Here is a 22,975-nt window from a genome sequence, read left to right on the forward strand (position 1 = left end):
AAACAGAATGTTGCAGCTTTGATCCTACCAGTTTGAACCTTCTCTAGGATCAGTTTCAGGTCAGTTTCTTTGGGCATTTGCAATGCTCTGGAGAAAATTGCGCATGAGGGAAATTAAGTCTGATGCTCTGCGTATATTGCCTGGATGTCCTGGGCCAGTCAGGCCACTCAGGCTGGGCAGACCAATCTCCTTCTATAAGACTTTACTCCTATTCAATTAGGATTTGTGTACTGCCATCAAACAAAAACAGCTCAGATCTACACTGAACTCCTGTGATGCTTCTGATAGTCTTATCCACTACTAGAGTTTAATCTGCCCCAGGTAGATCAAAAAGAATTGATATAAATTTTTTGATTGGGTGCCTGTCTCTTTTCTCTCCATCTCTTTACCTTCCCTTGGTGAAGGGGATCCATCATGATAATTCACCATTATGAGGTTTGAAGTGTTTTGAATGTGAAATGCCTTTTTACTTAGAAAGAATTGATGCCTGTAACTTGTAATGTATTAGCAGTTTGGTAGAGTGCTTGACAGCCCAAACTGCATTACAGGTAGCTAATCCCCACGCTGAGCTCCATTAAAGAATAGATTGTATCTGTTAATACAGCTATAGAGTGTGGGTCATTGTGCTCAAAGCAGTCTAGCTGCTGGGAGAAAGATGATTATGTGACTTCATTCTATTTTAAACTTGGAGAATGTATGGTAGATATACTAGTCATGATTGATTAAAGATACAAGAGGGGATTTTATGACTCTCCTGGTATGTGCCAGCTTTATAATTCCCACCAGGAAGAAAAATGTCCCCAACAGTTTAAAAGAGACCAATAGCAAACATCAGACTATGGACAGCTACCCAGATCCCTCTCAATTCATGCTTCAATACTTCACATCATTCTTTGCAAGAGATGAGAAGCTACTGCTTTTTGATTCTTATTCATTAAAAATGTCTCTTTAAGAAATGAAATTTCTGTCTCAGTATTGTATCAATAAAGCCTTATCATTTTTTTTCTATTGTTTAAATGTTGTGTTAGAAAAGTGAGTACATTTTAACCCATTTATATTATATATAAGTTTATTCATATGTATAAATACATGTATATAGTATAATTAACAAGTAGTAATATATATTATATTTATATATGCATATATTAACTTCAGTCAATTCTAGACAGTGGGGTTCTAGAATAATTTTATTACCAATAACTCTGATAACATCCACATGTCATGATATTTTAACAATGCATAGTACAGAATGGATGGGAAACTGGAGGGCAGATCATGACATATTCCTCATCTTGACACAGACAAATTCAAACTCATTTAGTTAACTACTTTGGAGTAATTAATACTTAAGTAAAGACGACAACTGACTAATTCATACAATCTATTGAAAATTCCTCTATAACATTGCAAAAATGGATTATGAAACAGGGACTGTTTGTTGTATTACATGTTACTTTGAGCACATCAGTGGATAATAGAACAGTTTCATAAAATAACCCATTTTGTAATAAAGAAATCCTTTAACAGGCATTTGATTATTAACTCTGAAATTCTGTCAAAAAAGACATTTGCAGATAATGTTCCTATCATTGAATAATATGTGCACCATAGAGGGACAGTGAATCCTGATTTATGAAAGAAGTGAAGAGCTCGGAAAGATTTAAGTACCAGACATCAAGTAATCCATGGTTTGGTAATTTTGGCTCACTCACAAATAAGTTTCAATAGTGAGTATCGTTCAGGTACAAAATATTCCTCCCTCCATTTCACAAACTGCACATTTCTTTATAAGCAGAGAGTATGGCTTAATATTTTTATAACCACAAGTTCCTCACTTATAAGAAAAATGAATATAGTTTAAATTACCATTTTTTAATTGTGTTTGATTGATGATCTAACATCTGTCTTCCTAATCTACTAGTGGTAAAAAAATCCTATCTAATGATCTTATTAAACATGTGTTAAAATTTATCCAATTTAGGAATTGTTCTATTGTATAATAATATTACTCAATAATTTGTTACTTCAGAGAATATTTTATACTCAATCAAAATCAAGGGATTGATATTAACACTAAGCTGACCATTCCACTCTCTAATCAAGTAGCTTAAAATAATTCTCAGTGCCTCTGTTTGACAATCTGGAAAATGGAGAAAGGCATAGCTATTACATAAAGTAGTCGTGATGACTAAAAAAAAAATATGATTGAAATATATGGACCACATGTTGAATCCCTAGTTATCCTTATTTTGAATTTGTCTATGTCATGAGAGATGAACAACCTAACAGATATATTGTTCCTCTCCCAGATGGGGTGCACTTTGAGTGGCAATTTCAAATTGCAACTAAAATCTAGATTACAGAATGATTGTGTCACTTTATGTCCATTAAATCTGAAGACAATGTTTCCATTAGTAATTCATTATTAGCTATTGAGTCAGTGGGGCTTAAATAAAATTTACAAGCATTAGTGTGATGATTCATATTAAAGGGACTCTGAGTATGTTTGTGAAAAATTAACTTTATTACATGAATTCAAAAAGAGACATGCATTTGAAAGAGAGAAAGGAGTGGTGTATGAGAGGGTTTGGAGGGGAGCAAAGGGAAGGTTGAAATGATATAATTATCTCAAAAATAGGTGTTTTTTACTTAAGAAAGAAATCTAGCCAGTAGTGACGAGTATACATGCATTCATTGCTCTCTTTTCTCACTGTGTACATAAAGTGATCAGGTGATTCAAGCTCCTGATATCTTTTGACTTTCCTGCCACAGTGGTATATAACCTGAGACTGTGGACAAAATTAAACCTTCTCCCTTAAATTGCTCATCAAAATATTTTATCACAGCAACAGAAAGGAAACTAAGACAATTAATTATGAGATTTGTCTAAAAGCATTTGCCTGTTAGAAATACCTCAGTATAATTGTGATCTTAATCTTAAACATAACCATGACTGATTTCTAAATAAATCTTATGCTTTATTAGATGCAAGAGACAGTATTTAATATTCCTCCAAATGTCCATATCTTACAGTTTTTCCCCTTTTCCACAATTTTTCATGGGACTCAGAGTGAATGATTCAAATGTTCCACTTTCAACTAAGCTTTAATCATCAACCCTCAAAATCAGGCTTCTCTGACTAAGGCTGAGAATTCCAAAGTCTATGGGTATAAATATAAGTATTTAACTAAAGCTTTATTCACCTGTAGTAGACATGTACACACACACACACACACACACACACACACACACACACACACAAATAAGCACACATGTACACAAGAATAAGAGCAGAGCTACTTAGACAATGGGAAGCAACAGATACAAAACAAAGACTAAGAGAAGATAATGTAGGATAGAAAATGATCATAATATATTAAAAGCAAATAAAGAACTGTCAAAATAAAACTTAAAAGCTATGTTTTCTAGTGATGTTCTTCTCATTTTATAATTTATTATACTGAATTATTTGCCTTTATATAACATCAGACCCAGTACTTCCTAATTTACTGGCTCAAAAAAAAATCTCTCTAGGAAGATATAGCTACAGTTCTTTCTGCTTTTCTATTGCTGTTTGCTGTGAAATTTACAAATCAGATAACTATATCTTCTCTTTGACTCTGTATATTTTCCTAGAAATAAAATATTACATAAACAAAGCACAGACAAAATATCTCACACTGAAAAACGAACTAACCAATGACAATCCAAGCATGAGCTTTGACCAAGCCAAAATTTTAGTGATCACCAAATATTTCCCTGGATAAAACTTGCCCTTTTAGGAAGTGATGCAAAACACAGCTACTTTTCCGACATGTCTCTCTGGTGATTGAGGGTAGTCTAATGCTACTTTCAGTTCTGCTTGGTGTGAATATTCTGTATGTTTTCTAGAAGATTTTTTTCCTGTGTCATTTTCTAAATACTATTTTAACTTCTGGGAAGCATGTGTACCTATGTGAGGGTATTTGCATAGCAGTGCAGGTGCCACATAAGACAAGAGGCCATTCATCCTCCTGTAGGTAGAGTTACAGGTGGTTGTGAGCCAGCAGACATGGGTTCTGGGAATTCAATCTGGTCCCTCTGCAGGGGCAGAAAGAATCCTTAACAACTGAGGCATCTCTGCAGTTTTCCTGTGTCCTCCCCTTGTTTTTGAGTGTGTGCACACATTATTTGTACCCTAATCTATATCTGTTTAAGTCATTTAAATTGATGTATGCTTTCTATTTGCTCCAGTTTTGAAATCTATGTCCTGTATTGTTGACTTGGACCAAATAAATCTCTCATCAAGAAGAAAACTTGAGCTGAGAGATGTTTATTGCTTTTTAAGAGGATCAGACTTCTCTCTCAAAAGCCAAGTCAAGTGGGGATTTCAGACATTCTTTTCTTTCCTTATTATTCTATTTTTCCCTCTAACTCTCCATCTTTCTCTGTCTCTGTCTCTTTTTATCTTTTCTTTCTCCATCTCTCTCTCTCTCTCTCTCTCTCTTCTCTCTCTCTCTCTCTCTCTCTCTCTCTCTGTGTGCCTGTGTGTTTGTGTATGCACGTGTGTATGCACATGCATGCATGAATGTGTGTGTGTGTGTGTGTGTGTGTGTGTGTGTGTGTGTTTGTGTACCAGGGACTGGCTTGAGAAAAGGAGCTGACAAGAATTCATGATTCAGAAATGAGATTTTTTTAGGGCAGAGGGGCTCATGACCATGGGACAATAGGCAAATGGGAAAACTTTAAAATGGGCAGCATGCATATCAGAGACACATGTTGGGATCTCAAAAGAACAGAAAAACTTCTCTTTAAATACAGACAGTGTCCATGAACAGGATGACTGTGGGAGGTCCAGAGGAGTCTTCAGAGACATCCATGAAGAAAATATATGACTTTTATATTCTTCAGGGGCTGAAGTTCCATACCACATGACTTAGTTTTAGACAGCTCATTAAAAAGGAGCATGTAGGAGCCAGGTATTAGGTAAGTTAGAAGCTATAAAACCATAGTGAGGCATGGCTTCTTAATTCTCTGTCATAGGAAGGAAGCTATACAGAATTGTGTCCACAGTCAGGCACTGAACCACCTCAGAATCACCAGCCTCTTAAGGATCCAGCCAAAGAACTAATAGGCTTCTTCTGGAGATTTATTCTATTAGTTATTAATTTACATGTCTGGGTTTATAAGCACATGTGTAGGTATCCTTGGAGGCAAGAAGGGGGTATCAGTTTCCCTGGAGCTGAAATTGCAAGCAGTTGTGAGCCATCTGACTTAGTTGCTGAGAATAGAACTCTGATACTTTCTGGGATTTTACAGCTTCTAATTTATAGTCAGATGCAAACCCTGGCTCCTCCATGTTCCTGTTTAATACACTATCACTGCATTGGATATCTCAGGTAACAAAGAGTTTAGTATAACAAATTTTGCATAGATAAATCTTTGAAAGAAATTGTGACATTGGCATAAATGCTGTTTTGGTATTATACCCATGCTTATGTAAGTGAGTTTCAAATAGAATTTACACATAAAAATTGAAATGTAAACACTTAAAATATAACATTGCAAAAAATATCTCTCTTTGTTTTTCTTATTCTTATATAATCTGCTGAGAACTTCAAAATAGGCATGTTACTGCAGACTTTGGATTCAATCCCACCCTCTGTTGGAATATGAAAAGAATTTATCTCTAGCACTCTAGAAACAATGTCAAGCCAGATTTTCTAGAAGAGCACACCTCAGCTCATAGCACTTGTGCAGTTTCCTCCTTAATATTCAGATAAAGCCCCTTACTGTATCCTAAAGTGCTATAGGTCAGCCAACCTTGACTTTAAAGTAATTGAGCCCTAGTCTTTATCTCTTACTAACCTAATATTAAACCAAAAATTGGTTGGTGAACACTACTGGGAATTCAAATATACCTATCCATACATATGAAGACTCCCCAACCAAACAGTACGATGGTTGTAGTCAGAAGTCTGTGCTTTTGATGTCTGTTGTACAGTGATAGAACAGTAGGATTAGACTTTTCATTTAGTCATTGGTAAACCTAATAAAACATGTTTTTAACATTGTTGGAACGTTGTAACAGTTGGGCTCATAGTTGATCTCCTTTGAGAATTTGATGACCAGTGGACTTCCCTTTCTGCTTGCTTTCAAGTGCAGGCCTATTTCTCATTCTCAGAGAGAGGTCAGAGCATTTGTTATTAATTTTGGTTCTCTTTCTAGAAACTGCTCTGAAAGTGTTGTAAAAGTTGACTGTACATAGACTGGATGTCAAGATCACCCTCTGTTCTAAAATTTGAAATCATCCAGGTAAATTTTCTAGACTCTCCAAGTTTTCTCCCTGTCTGTTTTCTGCTCTGGGAATCCTCCTAAGTCTTCCCAGCACTTGTGTCTCTTCCAGATTACCTTCTTGTAACCAGTCTCTCGCTTGACCAGAGATTATCTTTATGTTCCAAACAGTATTCTTCTGTCACTGTCCTAGAGCAGAACTTCTGATGTACCCCCTAGAGATGTAGTTAAGCCTAATTATAGATAAAAGGTAAAAATAAATTAATTTTCAAACATTTTCCATATTTATTTTTCACATCAATCAGTGCAAGACTTTTCATTTTATTGAGAAAAGACAGAAAATGAACACCCAAGCCCTTAAAGATTGTAGGAGTTACTTGATTCTACCCATAGAAACTAAAATGAATTGAGTGCTTGTCTAATGACAAATGATAAATAATTTTTGACTTATACTTCCTTTATATCATAATCCTATGAGGTAGGTACTTTTAAAAAAACATTGTTTTGAATTAAAACATAGTCAACAGTGAAGACTTAAGGCTTAGAAATAACAGGCTAATGGCTCAGAATTTATTCTGTGAATAAACAGCATACCTAGATTGGGAGCCTAGTCCTGTTGACATTAGATCCCCAAACAACGTGTGTCATGGTCAACTTAGCTGAAACATATACAAAGTATACTGAGTGTTAGATTTATACTGGTTCCCAGAACAGGAGAATAAGTAAAAAAAAAAATGAAAAAAGAAAAATGTCTCAATCCTGAAATTAATAAATATACATTGTCAATGGTTTAATAATTAGCATGTTATTTTTATTACTGTTAGAGCCTTGCATGGCAATTTTCTCTTAGTCCATGTTCCTTAATTGACAGATCTGTGTATGTTTGATATATAAACCTCTGTCTGCCCACTTCAGTCTGGTGCCTAATAACAGTCACAGAGGAGCCCATCAATGCAAGTGCTCCTATGGGGATCCATGACTTCTTTGATGATTCTGTTTCAGCTATTTCCTCTGCTGTCTTCATATACCTTGCCATTGTCCACCCCTTGGAACTTCCAGAGCTCCCTGATGGTACAGTTTGCAAACTTGCAATTTCATGCCACATTTGTCACCATAGCAACAAAAATATCCTACAAAGTTGAAAACTGTTGATTCAGCCATCAAATTTATGTCTTGTTGGACCAATCTGGCCCAACAAGTCATTGGTGCATTTTACAGTGAACTTATAGCCTGAGTCCCTTAGGATTGTTGTTTAACCTCCACCCATCTCAAGTCCCTCTTTTTTTTTTTTCATAATATTTTCGTTTGGTACAAGCTTGGTACTTGCCAAAGGAAACATTTTCTATTTCCACACTTCAAATCTGGTTTTTGGTATATCTTACTATGGTGAATAAAATCAATTTTTGAAAATAACCAAAATTTAAGAAGATAGGTTTGGCACTGTCTCCTTTCCTACTCAAATGATTTTCATCCAAATTTTATTGCTGCAATTGAAGAGAGACATAAATATGAAATCAAGTCAGGAAAGATCTGAAAGAGGATGTTATGAGTAAGTTAATGAAGCTGCATTTCTTTCAAGATCAACTTCTATTGTACAGCTAAAGTGGAACACGGGGTCCAGAGTTAAGAGAGGAAAGCAGACACACATTTGAAATGTAGGAAGGCTATGTCATAGCAGGGTGCCACACCCAAAGGGTAAGGAGTCCAGGTGGATTTGGATGAATAAAGCTCACTATGAACTTGCTCTTGTTTTTTTCTGTGTCAATTTCAAGCCAGAGTATACAGGGTCAGAAAAAGTAGAAACTTCTTTCTTCAAGCATCATGGTCATCTATAAACTATATATGTACTCTTCCCTTTTGCTTTGCCCTGCTTATGAACTGACTGTTCTTCATGTAGATATGCATGTACATTTTACTTTAAAAAGCAACTTGTGAGATATCAACACCTCAAGTCTTTCTTTTATATAACCCTCAAATTAAACATGGCATCTCTGTTCCTGATTTCCTGTATTTTCTCTCTATGCTTCCTGTAATTTTCTCAATTTATAATTATGTTTAGTTGCCATTTTAATTTCTATTCCTCTCTCACTCTGTGATGACACAAACTAGATCCTAAGCTCACTTAGAGGAGAATAATATTAGCTTGTCCATTTTCAACCCAAGAGCTAGGATGGTGTAAGATGATTTATTTACATATGCAAGCTTTTATTAATATTAAGGGTCCTCTGCCTAGGTTAAATCCTAATAGTCAAGATCTGCATTGATTTTGAAATTCTCTGGTGCCTGGGATGATGCTTTAAACACAATGACATTCCCCTCAGACGTATCAATTATAGCATCTCTAGTGTGTATGTTAAGGACACACAAGCACATCTGTACACTGCTAATAGTAATGCCAATATACTAAAAATGATTCAGAGACAAAAAAGCACTTTTCTGGTAGAAACGACTCACAAGTGTCATTTTGACCACACTACTACTGCTTCCCAGTATCCATCAGTCAGCTCATGACCAACTGAAAACTTATTGCTCTTTACAGGAACTAAGATGATAGAAGGATGTCCAACCTCTGGATTGTCTAAGCCCTTTTTTTCTTTGCTCTCCAATGGTGACCATGACTGAAGGGAGCTGGGCCACCCCTAAATGAGAACATTACAGCCAAGCACCCCAGACATTACTTCATTATAAAGATGCATGAGGTAGTTCCTAGCTAATGAATGCCAGCACTCTGAAGGATAAACTCTGCTTCTCCCTGATACAATTTAACATAGTATTTCCCTAATTTGAGCCTGATTTAGTCACTGGGGTATTTGGATGCGTCTTCTATGGTGCCGATAGTTAATTAAACAGATGTTGCAGAGGGAATCATTAATTTTAGTGCTGCAGATGGAAGCAGAATGACTTTGTGAAGTTAATGTTTCAGCAAAACAATGGGATTCTGTCATCAGTTAGTGTAAACCGAGTAAATTAAGAGAACAAGTAGAGTAGGGTAAGCTGCTCTGTAGAAAGACCAATTATTCATTTCAGAAATTATGCTTCCCTTTGTCTTTATAGCACGATAAAGAGGATGGAGGGGATGATGTCTGCAGGCAGCAGTGGTGGGAGCCCAAGGCAGGCAGACGGGAAGATTTTAAATTTTTAGTTGTAATGCTCTCAATGTGCCAAGTTCTTTCTGATAGTTGAGGAATATGTACCCACACAAATGAACCAGGTAATGTTCTGACAGAACACTTGGTTTCTAGTACATATAAATGGAAGGTGAAAAACAAATTCTCACTAATAACACTAAGTATTATTTCAATAAGTGTTTGTTGTCAAGGAATACATGGGACTGGGTGTGTGGTAATGGACATGAACAAGAAGATCCTTATATACTCGGAGAATATACTTTAATCTGGAAAAAAAAATACAAGTGTGGACTGCCTGCCCTACAGCAGTATCTTATATAAATATGTGCATGTTCTTTACATACAAATTCAGAGGATCACTCCTGATCTTGCTATGAATAAAAATTATAGAGAAAATATGACTACCAAAAATGAAAGAAATTATGAAAAATTGTATCTTATTGTTTATTCATAAATGAATTATTATCAAGAGCCTGAGATTTTAAATGAAGAAATATATTATGTGAGCCTACGTATTCATTATACAATATTTATAGTGACTGGTAATATAAATAAACTATTGGATGAAAACACAAGAAAAAAGAGACAGATGCCCACAAGGATATCACAAGCATCACCATGGAGAGGGAATCACTCAATGCCACACTTAGGAAAGAGCTTCATCATCCATATGACAGATTGAAAGAGGGATTTTTGAGGACAAAAGTTTCACACAGGTTTTTTTTTTTTTTTTTCCTCATGGTCAATTTGGCATCTGTAAATTTCCACCTGCTAGCTGTGGCCAACAGGGTAATGATCTTGTAAGCATGTCTGTGGGTTTTGTGACTGTTAAAGACTTAAGAGTTAAGGTAGATTGTGATGGTGCTGGAGACAGTGCTTTTGCCTAAGACATGAGTTTCATTTCTAGCATGAACATCAGGTGTTTCACAACAACCTGTAACTCCAGCTTCAGGAAAATCGAATGCCTCTGACATCCTTGTGTACTCATGTAGATGCATGAACTCATGTAGATACACCCCTATACAGACATACATACACACACATATCACTAAACAATAAATTATATCTTTTAAACAAGATAGCTTAGAATCATCCTAATATTTCTAATAAGATCTGTTATTCTAAAGAAAATATCTGTAGTGACTTGGGTGGTTGTATCCAGTGACTGCTATATGGATCATGGTCAGTCTATGGAAAAAGGGGTTTGGGCCTCAAAACCTGAAAGATGAGGACATGAGAATGACATATTCACCCACCACTGGTATTTAAAATAGAAAGACATTATAAGTCAAAGAAGGTGACAGCCCTCAGAGCTGACAAGCAAGAGAATGTACTTTCCCTTTGACCTTCTACAAAGAAACACAACCATAATAACAGGTTGATCTTATATTAGCAAAATGTTTCATGACTTTTTTTTTCTTCCAAACTATAAGTTAATATAGACATGATAAGGCAATTAAGCCTATTTTGCTTTGTTATACCAACAATATGAACCTAATACATAGAGAAAATAATGTTTCTTCTTTATTTTCCATATTCTATTTTTACTATAACAGCCTTAAAATATTGTCTTTTCAACTAAACATTTTATATTTAATACAATTATGTGTAGCAAAGTCATACAAATATATTATTGTTGTTATTGCTTTTCATATTCTAATTATCCATTCATTCACTGCAAAAAAAAATTCCCTTAGATTTCTTACATGTTTGTAAATAGAATGTGTTTAGTTATGAAATTTATACAGTGAAGGAAAATGAATTGTGAAATTCATTTTTGAAATATAAAAGATAGACTTTGCTATGCAATAGAGCACAAGAGCAAAAATAAAATATTACTAATTAAATTTAATTGATAGTGAATATGAGGTTCAAAGAGGCTTGCTGGACAACAATTAGAAATGGACTTGAAAGAAAAATTCCCCTAAGTATTTAATCAGTCACACCAAGTCTCCTTTAGTTCAGGGTGGGCTTCAATACTGGTACTTTGTTATACCTAAAATTATCTTTAATGATTTCCTGAAGGAACCTGCCAAGTCCCTGTGATCCTAGTGGATGTTTCCTGGTATTTTTAATTCTGTGTACCTACATGGCTATTATGGGGGAAACTAGCTAGGAAGAACTGAGTGGGATACAAAATGATTATTTTTCTCCCCCTCAGCATGGTACAAAACACACCAGCTGTGCAGGGCCATTGATGTGCCATGTCTCCAAGTGTGCTGATTAAGCCATAGGCTCATGAATCTCCAGGGGCTCTATTCTGCTGTGGCATTGACTCAGTTGCATAAACAGGTTTTACTGTTGCTTAGAGCCTCCTGGTATCCCCACCCCATCACTCTTAAACTACTCTTAATGATGTTTGGTTTGAAAGAAAAGTGCTATCCTAGCTTAATTTACATTTCCCCTGTTTTAGAAGTGTATGCAACCACCATTGTCAATATTCAACTAAAGAAAAAATTGACTAAAATTCTTCAGTATTCTGTAGTGGTTCAAGAATGGGATCAGATACTTTTGTGAACATCTTAATTTTGCTCCTTAAATGATCCAAATGTTCTGGGACAACTTACAAAATAAGTTGTGTCAATATTCACTATGTACTCAGGTTCTAAATAATAAAAGAAACAAAAATTAAAATAATAAATCTTAAATAAAGTTGAGCCAGATATACTATTATAATCATAGCTAGCTGTTTGTTTTTCATTTTATATGGTAATTATGGGATTAATTCTCAGACAAACTGCCACTGAAAAACTTAAATTGAGAAGAGAGCTTAGAGAAATCAAATTGTATGTAATAAAACACATAGAAATCCTTTAATTAATTAGAGCAAAACCACAGAAAAATTAAGAACAAGCTAAGAGGGTCTCCTAATTATGGAGATAAGTTCTAAACTATCAATATTTATTTTCTTACAAAATTACCAGTCTTTTTTTTTTGTCATTGTTTCCTTCATAGTTACTATTAGTTAAATTGCTTCAAAAATTCAGAATGGAAATTAAAACCCACGATTTTTTTTTCCCTAGAGATTACAAGGAATTCAAAGAGGATAAGTTTTGCTTTGGGTCATGTGTTAGCAATTCTAAAACTAGATATACTAAGTCATCATACTAGATTTTGTTTTCAACCAATCTGCTACACTAAGTGCCATGACCATTCTACTTTATGGATTTAATAGATTGTAAGTAGGGAAAGTATTGAATAAATTCATATTTCTTCAAAGGTAAGGAACATTGTCGTGCACATTTCATATAACTAACATGTATAGATATAAGCAAAGGGAAGTAAGAGTTGGGAATAAGCAGTAACTGCCTAAAATCAGGCATCTTTGAGGACTCACTCTTCTTCCTAGGATTGGGGAGCATTGCCAGAAGAGTGGAGCAAGCTGGCCTGAGAGTCACACACAGGTTATGGATGTCAGTGAGAACATAAGATTTTTTTTTTTTAATTTGGGCCATATACAGAAATTCAGAGAGGCTGAGGAAAACCTGGAGCTCATAATATTCTGAATACATTCTAAGGGTAGTAATGTACCACTCTGGTGGAAAGACATATATGTATAGGATACCCATATATGCATTTTCTAGAGTTACATTGCCTCAAAATATAAACACAGGAGGAGACATTTCAAGGTCAGCATGAATTTTTACCTACTGAAAAATGAAATTAATAGAGAATGTCTCTTGGTCTATGCACCAAAGAATCATTTTTCCATGAAGAGAAAGACAAAGGTGATGATAACAATTTTTATAATTATAGCAATTTTAAGCAGCTTAGCATCTGAAAATTTCTGAAATATGTTAACGAGGACAAGGAGACAGGTTTGATGGACCTAGGGGTAAGTCAATTTCAGTTGTGCCACTAACACTGTCCATGAGTATTGCTGATCATAAAGCTATGTCTATTAGAGGTGCTGCTGACTCAACTCAGCCCATCAATCACAGTAACACTTCATCCTGTAAGAATGAGTGGCCTCAACACCAATGTACCTATTCATAATTGCTTTGTTTTGTGATCTTCCCAGTTGCTAGTCACTAAGTTCCATGAACAAATATTTTAACTCTCTTCCATTGCTATACTGGCAACTAAGTTATAAGTCCTTTGATTTGAGAAGAATAAATGATAATTAACCTATACAACACTTGTTATTAGCTTGTTGAAATGTGAGAGAAGAAACTTGGCTACAAGTACCTGTCTTTTTCAGCAGGCTTTCTGATAAATTCTCAGGTCTGTTGAAGATATTTTTCCTTTTGGGATCTCCTCACCTTTTCAAAGGATAAAAATGAATTTGAATACTTATTGCAAAAGACTGGTATAAGAGTGTATGAACTGAGAACAGCTCTATACACATTAGGCATTATTTTAAATTTATCATTTCCAAGACATGTTATTTCCAAGAAATAAAATGGTGAAAGACGTGAAGAGGAAACTGAAAAATATTGAGGACCAAGCAATAATAGAGAAGATAATTTTGTGTATGCTTCACAGTAAGAGCAGGTAGAACTGTACAAACTAAATGTTACTATCCATGTTATCAATGAAGTAGTTTGGTTGGAGAATGGGTTACCTGATTGACTATGACCATAATGTGTCCTTCTCACCAATATGTCCTCCTATTTCCTGGAACATGTGAAAGGCAAGAATCAATAATTTGAAAGATTAAAATTCACTGTTAATATTTTGGTTCCTTAACATGATATTAAAATTTTAAATAGTAAAAGAAAAATGATGATAGGAAATGCTTCACAGAAGCATTAATGTTAATAGTTTAACAATGATATGGGTAAGTACGATTTTTCCTTCTAAGGAAAGAAGAAAGGCTAGACCTGCCTCTGATCTAAAGGAAATTACCAGCATGTAAAATATTCTTTTACACTGTGTGAATATATGTCACTGTGATTGGTTTAATAAAAAAGCTGACTGTTCAATAACTGGGTAGAATAAGATTAGTGGGGAGAGCCAAACAGAGAATGCTGGGAAGAAGTGCAGAATCAGAGGAATAGTGAGAAGATGCAGAGAGAAGGAAGATAGACATGCCATACCAAGTTACCAAGCCATGTAGCAGCAGCCCATGGCCTTGAGCTGCCAGCATGAGCTCCTCCAGAACACTGCATGATAGGTTTGGGGTTTTCCTCATTGAGACAGAAAAGGGTACAGATACTTGGTAAAGACAGATCCAGACAGAAAAATGCAGATGTAGCCATCTTATTGAATAAGAAACACAGGGCCAATGCAGAGATGAAAGCCCAAGAGGTCAGAGCTAAAAACCTTACCCTTCACTGCCACTGCCGTCTTCCTCAGCAAGAGCTACTTCCTGTCTGTTTGTCTTTTTTTTTATAGACTTTCTATTCTGCTTTCTCATTGGTTGCAAACCCAACCATGTGATCTCCTTCTCACTACCTGTCTGTACAGACCTCCAGGTCTTTTATGGTTGGTATTGAGAGTAAAGGTATGTCTCCATGCTGGCTGTATCCTTAACCAAACAGAGATCAGCCTCCCAAGAGCTGTAATTAAAGACGTGCACCACCACCGCCCAGCTTCTGCAATGCTTGCTATTAGCACTGACCCCCAGGCAACTTTATTTATTAACATACAAATAAAATCACATTTCAGTACAAATAAAATATCACCATAGAAAAATACCTCTAAACTGGCTACAGTATGTTTAAAAATATACATAGGCTTTTGATAGAAAAGAGAATGAGTTGGAACATTCATAGATTAAAAAATAGTTTAAAAAATAAAGTCCTTTAAAAAAGGAATAGAGTAGAAAAATATAATTAGCCACATAAATATGGAAAATACACAGAGACTCCAGATTCTGAATGTTATTGTGTTGTCTTTAGATTTTCTGACTGCTGGGCTGGAGAAATGGCTCAGCCATTAAAGGCTAGGCTCACAACCAAAAATATAAGATTTTCTGACTGCTATTAAATGACATGTGCCAAGACATATTGGATTATGAAAACTGCTGGAATAAACCAACCTATATATTTAAAAAATGTCTTGACTTCAAAATGTAAGTCAAAAGATATGTTGCTTTGGGAGAGAGTTTATGCTTTTATTTCCAAAAGAAATGAGGGCCTGTGGATTCATTCCAGATTAAAGATGATCAGGTTTGATTAGGGAAGACCTCCTGAAAATCCTAGCTACATAAAGAAATAAACAGAGAAGAACTACAAGACACTTGAAGTATATTTTACCTGCTCAAACAGAAAAAAAAACATTGTGGTGACATTTTATTTGTGCTGAAATGTGGTGATATTTTATTTGTATGTTAATAAATAAAGTTTGTCTGGAGATTAGAGGACATAGATAGCCATCCATAAACAAAAGTCAAGTGGTGGTAGCATATACCCTTAATCTGATCACAGGGCAGGCAGAGTCTTTGTGTGTTCAAAGTCACAGCCAAGCATCATGACATATGCCTTTAATCCCAGTACCAACCATAGAGACCTGGAGGTCTATACAGACAGGCAGTGATGAGGAAATGAGGTGGCTGGGCTAAGAGCCAACAAGAAGGCAGAATAGCAAGGCAATAAAGGCACAGGTTAGATAGGAAGAGGCTGGTTCACTTGGGGAACTACAGCGGCTTTGTGAGCTAAGCTTAGTTAGTGGCTATTCCCATTTCTCTGATCTCTATGGCTTTTACCCCTGTATTTGGCTCTGTGTTTCTTATTTAATAAGACTGTTTAGAAATTAATATACAGAAAATCATCTTTGGCTGACTTGTATACAATGCACAGTCTATAAACATATTAATGCAGATATATATGTTATCTTTAAAAGCTTATGTATTTTCAAAACAAGGGGACCAGACAATAAAAAAATGTTGGCCTAATTCATCCAGCATCCAGAACTGCTTCAAGGCTGTAGGTTGAGATAATCCAACCTCACCGAATACTTCAGCCATGAGTTAACAATTATCTTGATTTTTCTCATGGTTCTCCCAAAGATGAAAATGACCCCAAACAACAGGAAGTACTCTAAAGAATGACACCAATATTCCCAAAAGATACGTTATGGATGTTATTGCCATTTAAGTGGGGTTGGTTACAAATTGTTATTGGTCTTGGTTTAAAAAAAGAAAAAAAGAAACAAACAACAAAACCAAAATAATTAAATTCAAAAAGGTCATTCTAAAGGTAAAAAGGGAGAATATAAAATAGAAATGATGAGGTAAAGAAGTAGATTATTAAATCTACCTTAATTCAAAACAACTATCAATTTCAAAGTATTATATATTGGTATGGATTTTTTGTTTATTGATATAAATTTAAAGTTAATTTTGTTATACTGTATGTATATTTCTACTCTTATTTAGAGTATTATGTTTATGCAACTCATTGAAGAATGTAATATATAATTAAGAAATACAAATTAGCAGCTGTCTTTAATAGTCAAACTTACATTCATGTTAGGTATGCTTTCAAAATCATAAGCAGATGTATTTAGATAGATAGATGGTCTTCAAACACTTCAAAGACCAACACAATATGGCATTTAATAAGTTTAATTACTAAGGCTTTTCATGACAGTGAGACACATCTACTCCTGGCAGTTCCAATCTACTTCAGAGAAGATGGTGGGCATCAAAGAAATTCCATAAGGAGTTTGTTTTCTTTATGGTAAATCTAGCCATTTGGGCAAAGAACCTGCCCTTGCCTCAATTGCTCACAGGTTACTTACCAGCACAATGCAAAAAAGTGACTGCTAAACTTTTCCAAGACAAGGTAGGACAATCCTTCAAAATTCTCTGCTCCTCAGAAAAGTCTGTCAGATATACTAGACCTGTAGGCCAAAGCTGGATGTCCTAAAGTTACATAAAAAACTAGAATGACCGCAGAGTCAGCAAGATGTCCCTGTCACTAGGCTATATTTCACCTTTCTGAGTGTCTTTGACAGAGTTGAAGACTAGATAGCCACAGTTAAAGATTTCCTTAGTTATGATAAATGGTAAACTAGGTATAAAACTTTAGAGTCACAAAGATAATAGAGTATTTTCTCTAAATTTCCCAAATATAAATGGACTAATTATTGTAACTATAATTCTTGCTTAATAAGTATTTTGTTTACATAATTTTACTATATTAAAGTTAAAACTTCAATTTTCAATTAGATGAAAATTTGGAAATGTGGAATATTCCTTTGCACTATGTGAATATATGTCATTGTAATTGGTTTAATAAAGATCTGACTGGCTAATAGCTGGACAGAATAAGGTTAAGGAAGAGCCAAACACAGAATGCTGTGAAGGACAGAGTGAGAGGAATAGCAAGGAGATGCAGAGAGAAGCAAAATCAACATGCCTTACTGAGAAAAGTTAACAAACCATGTAGCAAAGTGTAGATAAAAATATTCATCAACTTGCGGGTGGTGGTGGCACATTCCTTTAATCCCAGCACTTGGGAGGCAGAGCCAGGTATATCTCTGTGAATTCGAGGCCAGCCTGGGCTACCAAGTGAGTTCCAGGAAAGGTGCAAAGCTACACAGAGAAGTCCTGTCCTGAAAAACGTAAATAAATAAATAAATAAATAAAATAAAATAAATCATCAATTGAAAATGTAAGAGTTAGCTAGTAACAAGTCTATTGGCCAAGCATTTATAATTAATGTTAAGCCTCTGTGTGGTTACTTGGGAGCATCTTAGAGAACAGAAACTTCCTCCTACACCAGCATACATGGAAAAGCATATACAGACATAAGTAATGAGAAAAATACAGCTTGGACACTGGGACAGAGACAATAAGTGACAAATAAAAGGAAAATGAATTTGGTTATTCCATTTATTTAAGTTACACACACAAACATGAGCCCCTTCTGCACCGAATTTGTTTTTTTTCCTATTTTACGGCCATTCTTAGTACATGAATATGGTGATGAAAAGGATGGCAATGCCTTTCATTGAAGACACTGGCAGTGGCCTAGCTCACTGTGACTGCCTTACATGATCTGCACCCTACATCAAAGACACAGAAATATTGTTGAGGACGAGGAAAGAACACTGAGTCTCCAACAATGTGTGGTAATATGAATATTGAATATCATCATTCCAGGAGAGAGAAGTCTGCATTTATTTTATGTAATCACAAGTCTGTGTTGCTGAGGGCCTTAATCCTATAGGTGTTTATATCACCACAGTACTTGACTTCTGAAACTTTCTTTTTACTCTTTAATTCAAATTTCACTTTTTATTTTAATGCTTTTATTGATTGTTTGAAAATTTCAGATGGCGCTCCTCAATCCCATTCACTTTCCAGTCCTTCCAGGTCCACCTCCACCTTTACGACTTACCCCAAAACAAAAACAGAAAAGAAAGAAAAAAAGTACATTTCCAATTAGTGTTGCCCATATACATTCTGAAGCATGGTCAAACTCTCAGTGGCCAACCCCTTAAAGACAGCTGATCTCTTCTCTACTCCCACCTCTGCCAGAAACCATCAACTATGAAGAGCTATACTTCAGCCTCCTTATCACAATGTTTCTGTTTGTTTGTTTGTTTGTTTTCAGAGACAGGGATTCCCTGTGTAATGTCTCGGGCTGTTCTGGAATTCATTTTATAGACCAGGCTGGCTTCAAACTCTCAGAGATCCTCCTGCTTCTGCCTCCCGAGTGCTGGGTGTGCCACCACAGCATAGCTCTTATCACAATTTTAAGAGTCCTTTTCAATGACTTCCTGTCTATACAGTTTCATTTTAGAGGGTGGGGGGATTTGGGAGTTTAGGAAGACAGGCTTGTCATAAAAGCCTTCTATGTCTCTCTTTCTTAAATGTGAGTCTGCCATCATCCACACCACTTCAAAAAGAAGCTTCCTTTTTCTTTATAGTTAGCCGCTGCTTCGGATCATGGAATTCTTCATGGTTTCTTGCCTGTAGCATGGACCATTCGGGCTCTGTAGTTTTGCCACTCTCCTCTGTACATCTGACTCTGTTCTCCATCTTTCCTTCCAATGTCATGAGTCCAGTTTTTAAAAGTATCTTCCCACAGACCTGCCCTTCTCTAGTTTATCTGGGAACACTGCAGGCTCTGCAGACTTCTCTGTTACCCCCTTATTTCCCATCGGAGCTTCCATGAGTCTTTCAGGCTCTTTAATAGTGGATATGAGCTTGGATCATAGCATGTTGACTTGTTCCTAGATCTGGTTTTGCACACCAGCTCCTCCACCAGTTACAGTGACTTGTTGATGGAGTAGATCTTGGGGTAGACCAATTAGAAGTACAGGATATGGACCTGAATGGCAGCAGGGTTGGCGTCAGGTCTTCCCTGATTATTTTTAGATTCACATCAACATTACTCACAGAACTTTTAAAAACTATGTAGATAGTGTCTCACAACTGAAGTTTCTTTTTTTTCTTTCTTTTTTTCTTTTATAATTTAATTTAATTTTACATATCAGCCACAGATTCCCTTGTTCTTCCCCCCCATGCTTTTCCCCCCAGCACATCTCCCATTCCCACCTTCCCATCTCCTCCAGGGCAAAGACTCCCCTGAGGATTGAGCTCAACCTAGTAGATTCAGTCTAGGCAGGTCCAGTTCCCTCCTCCCAGGCTGAGCCAAGTGTCCCTGTATAAACCCCAGGTTTCAAACAGCCAACTCATGCACTGAGTACAGGACCCGGTCCCTCTGCCTAGATGCCTCCCAAACAGATCAAGCTAATCAACTGTCTCACTTATCCAGAGGGCCTTATCCAGTCAGGGGCTCCTCAGCTATTGGTTCTTAGTTCATATGTTTCCATTCGTTTGGCTATTTGCCCCTGTGCTTTATCCAACCTTAGTCTCGACAATTCTCACTCATACAAACCCTCCTCTTTCTTGCCAGTTGGACTCCTGGAGCTCCACCTGGGACCTAGCCATGGATCTCTGCATCCGCTTCCCTCAGACATTGGATGGGGTTTCTAGCATGACAATTAGGGTGTTTGGCCATCCTATCATCAGAGTAGGTCAGTTCAGGTTGTCTCTCGACCATTGCCAGTAGTCTATTGTGGGGGTATCTTTGTGGATTTCTGTGGGCCTCTCTAGCACTTTGCTTGTTCCTATTCTCATGTAGGCTTCATTTATCCTGGTCTTTATTCCTTGTTCTCCCTCTCTGTTCTTGATCCAGCTGGGATCTCCTGTTCCCCTAAGCTCTCTTTCCCTCCAACCTTGCCCTTTATTACCCCCACTCATGTCCATGTTGTTCATGTAGATCTTATCCATTTCTCTGTCATTGACAATCCCTGTGTCTTTCTTGGGGTCCTGTTTTCTAGGTAGCCTCCCTGATGTTGTGAGTAGTAGTCTAGTCATCTTTGTTTTACATCTAGTGTCCTCCTATGAGTGAGTACATACCATGTTTGTCTTTCTGAGTCTGGGTTACCTCACTCAGGATGATTTTTTCTAGATCCATCCATTTGCCTGCAAACCTCAGGATGTCATTGTTTTTTTTTCTCTGTTGAGTAGTACTCCATTGTGTATATGTACCACATTTTATTTATCCATTCTTCAGATGAAGGGCATCTAGGATGGTTCCAGGTTCTGGCTATTACAAACAATGCTGATATGAACATAGCTGAGCAAGTGCCCTCGTGATATGATTGAGCATTCCTTGGGTATATGCCCAAAAGTAGTATAGCTGGATCTTGGGGGAGATTGATTCTCAATTTTCTAAGAAAGCACCATATTGATTTACAAAGTGGTTGTACAAGCTTACATACCCACCAGCAGTGGAGGAGAGTTCCCCTAGCTCTGCATCCTCTCCAGCATAAGTTGTCTTCAGTGTTTTTCATCTTAGACATTCTGACAGGTGTAAGGTGGTATCTCAGAGTTGTTTTGTTTTGCATTTCTCTGATAATTAGGGATGTTGAGCAATTCCTTAAATGTCTTTCAGCATTTCAGTTTCCTCTGTTGAGAATTCTTTGTTTAGTTCTATAGCCCATTTCTTAATTGGACTGTTGGGCATTTTGATGTCCAATTTCTTGAGTTCTTTATATATTCTGGATATCAGTCCTCTGTCAGATGTGGGGTTGGTGAAGACCTTTTCCCATTCTGTTGGTTGTCACTTTTCCTTGTTGACCATATCCTTTGCTCTACAAAATTTTCTCAATTTCAAGAGGTCCCATTGATTAATTGTTTCTCTCAGTGTCTGTGCTACTGGTGTTATATTTAAAGCCACAACCCAATTTTCCAATTTTCCCACTAGTAAATCCACAGAGTATGAATTTTGAAAATTTTTATCTTGATAATTCTAAATAAAGCTGAAATCACTTTTCAATTATATAATCTATAATTTTTGATAGATGTGGTTCATGATTTAATAATACTTTTAAAGTTAAGATTTTATTGCATGAGTTTTATTTTTTGCTATATTTTATAATTATATGCATTCTCCAAGGATAGGTGTCTATTGTTCAGGCTCTTTTTGATATAGAAACATGAATTATATGGGTTTAAGTAAATTTTATTTTGACATAATTTATAATTGAAAATTGTTTTTTATATACTTCTGTTGGCTTTGATGACCCATGTGTATCAGTGCTTCTGAGACCTGGGATCTGAGGAGCCTACAAAATGAGGCAAACTATAATCTAATGCTGGAAATAATGTTACATCAGTTTTCGTGTATTTTTATACATGAATGTAACCAATAAAAGCAATGACTCGAGGAAGGTTGTTTGAATTCAGAAAAACAGAAAAACATGTAAATAAACAGCAGTAAGCACATACTAAATGTTAACAGAGAAGCTCTTTCCCAGAAGTTTCTCAGAACAGACCAATTTAAACACAATTGTCTAGCACATACTATAGATTATTTCTGGGAAAGCAAGAAAGCAAGGCAGAAGGACAAATCCAGATTCAGAGCACACTGACCAGATTGAGTTCTATAGCTATGGTCTGACATCCAACAAGAATAAACATGTCTTATAAATTGAATGTAAATGTTTAACAGAGTAGGCATGAAATAAGGTCCAAAAACAATCAAGAGAACAAAATGCACCTGAGGGAAAAGGCCCTCTGCCTTTTGTCCTTGAGCCTCTTTCACCTTTCCCCAAGAAACTCTTTGCTCTGCATCATTCCTTTGACTGTGTTCAAACAGACTTCCCTTCTAATCCTTACCCCAACAGTCTCTAACCATAGCATATTTAATAAAACTAAGAAACTGAACTTTATTATGGCAAGAGATAAAGAGCTTTAAATTCTACAACATCTTGCCTTGGTTATCTAAGAGTTGGGCTTATAGGTCTGTGCCATTTATGCCTGGAAATAATATTAAGTCATTGAGACTGGCACAGCAGGTTTTTATTAAATAATCCCTGGCTTTATTCATATATTGCTAACATAGCCTTCATTGGTAATTTTCTGTTGCAAGACTTAATCCAAGGTAAGACAGTGTAACATTAATGTGTTTTACACTTAAAAGACAATTTTTACACACTCAATCTAAAGAACATAATTTGTAATGGCTAACCTAATTCAAAGTATGAAATTTTGATATAACAAAACATATTCAGAAAAAAAAACTTACCTTCAAATCTGTTAACCCAGGTAAGTGTGAAAAAATGGCAAGCCTGTGATAGATGTTTTGCTCATCTTGCTATAGATTCTT

Source organism: Peromyscus leucopus, chromosome 2 (genome assembly GCF_004664715.2).
Source record: "Peromyscus leucopus breed LL Stock chromosome 2, UCI_PerLeu_2.1, whole genome shotgun sequence".
Taxonomy (NCBI): Eukaryota; Metazoa; Chordata; class Mammalia; order Rodentia; family Cricetidae; genus Peromyscus; species Peromyscus leucopus.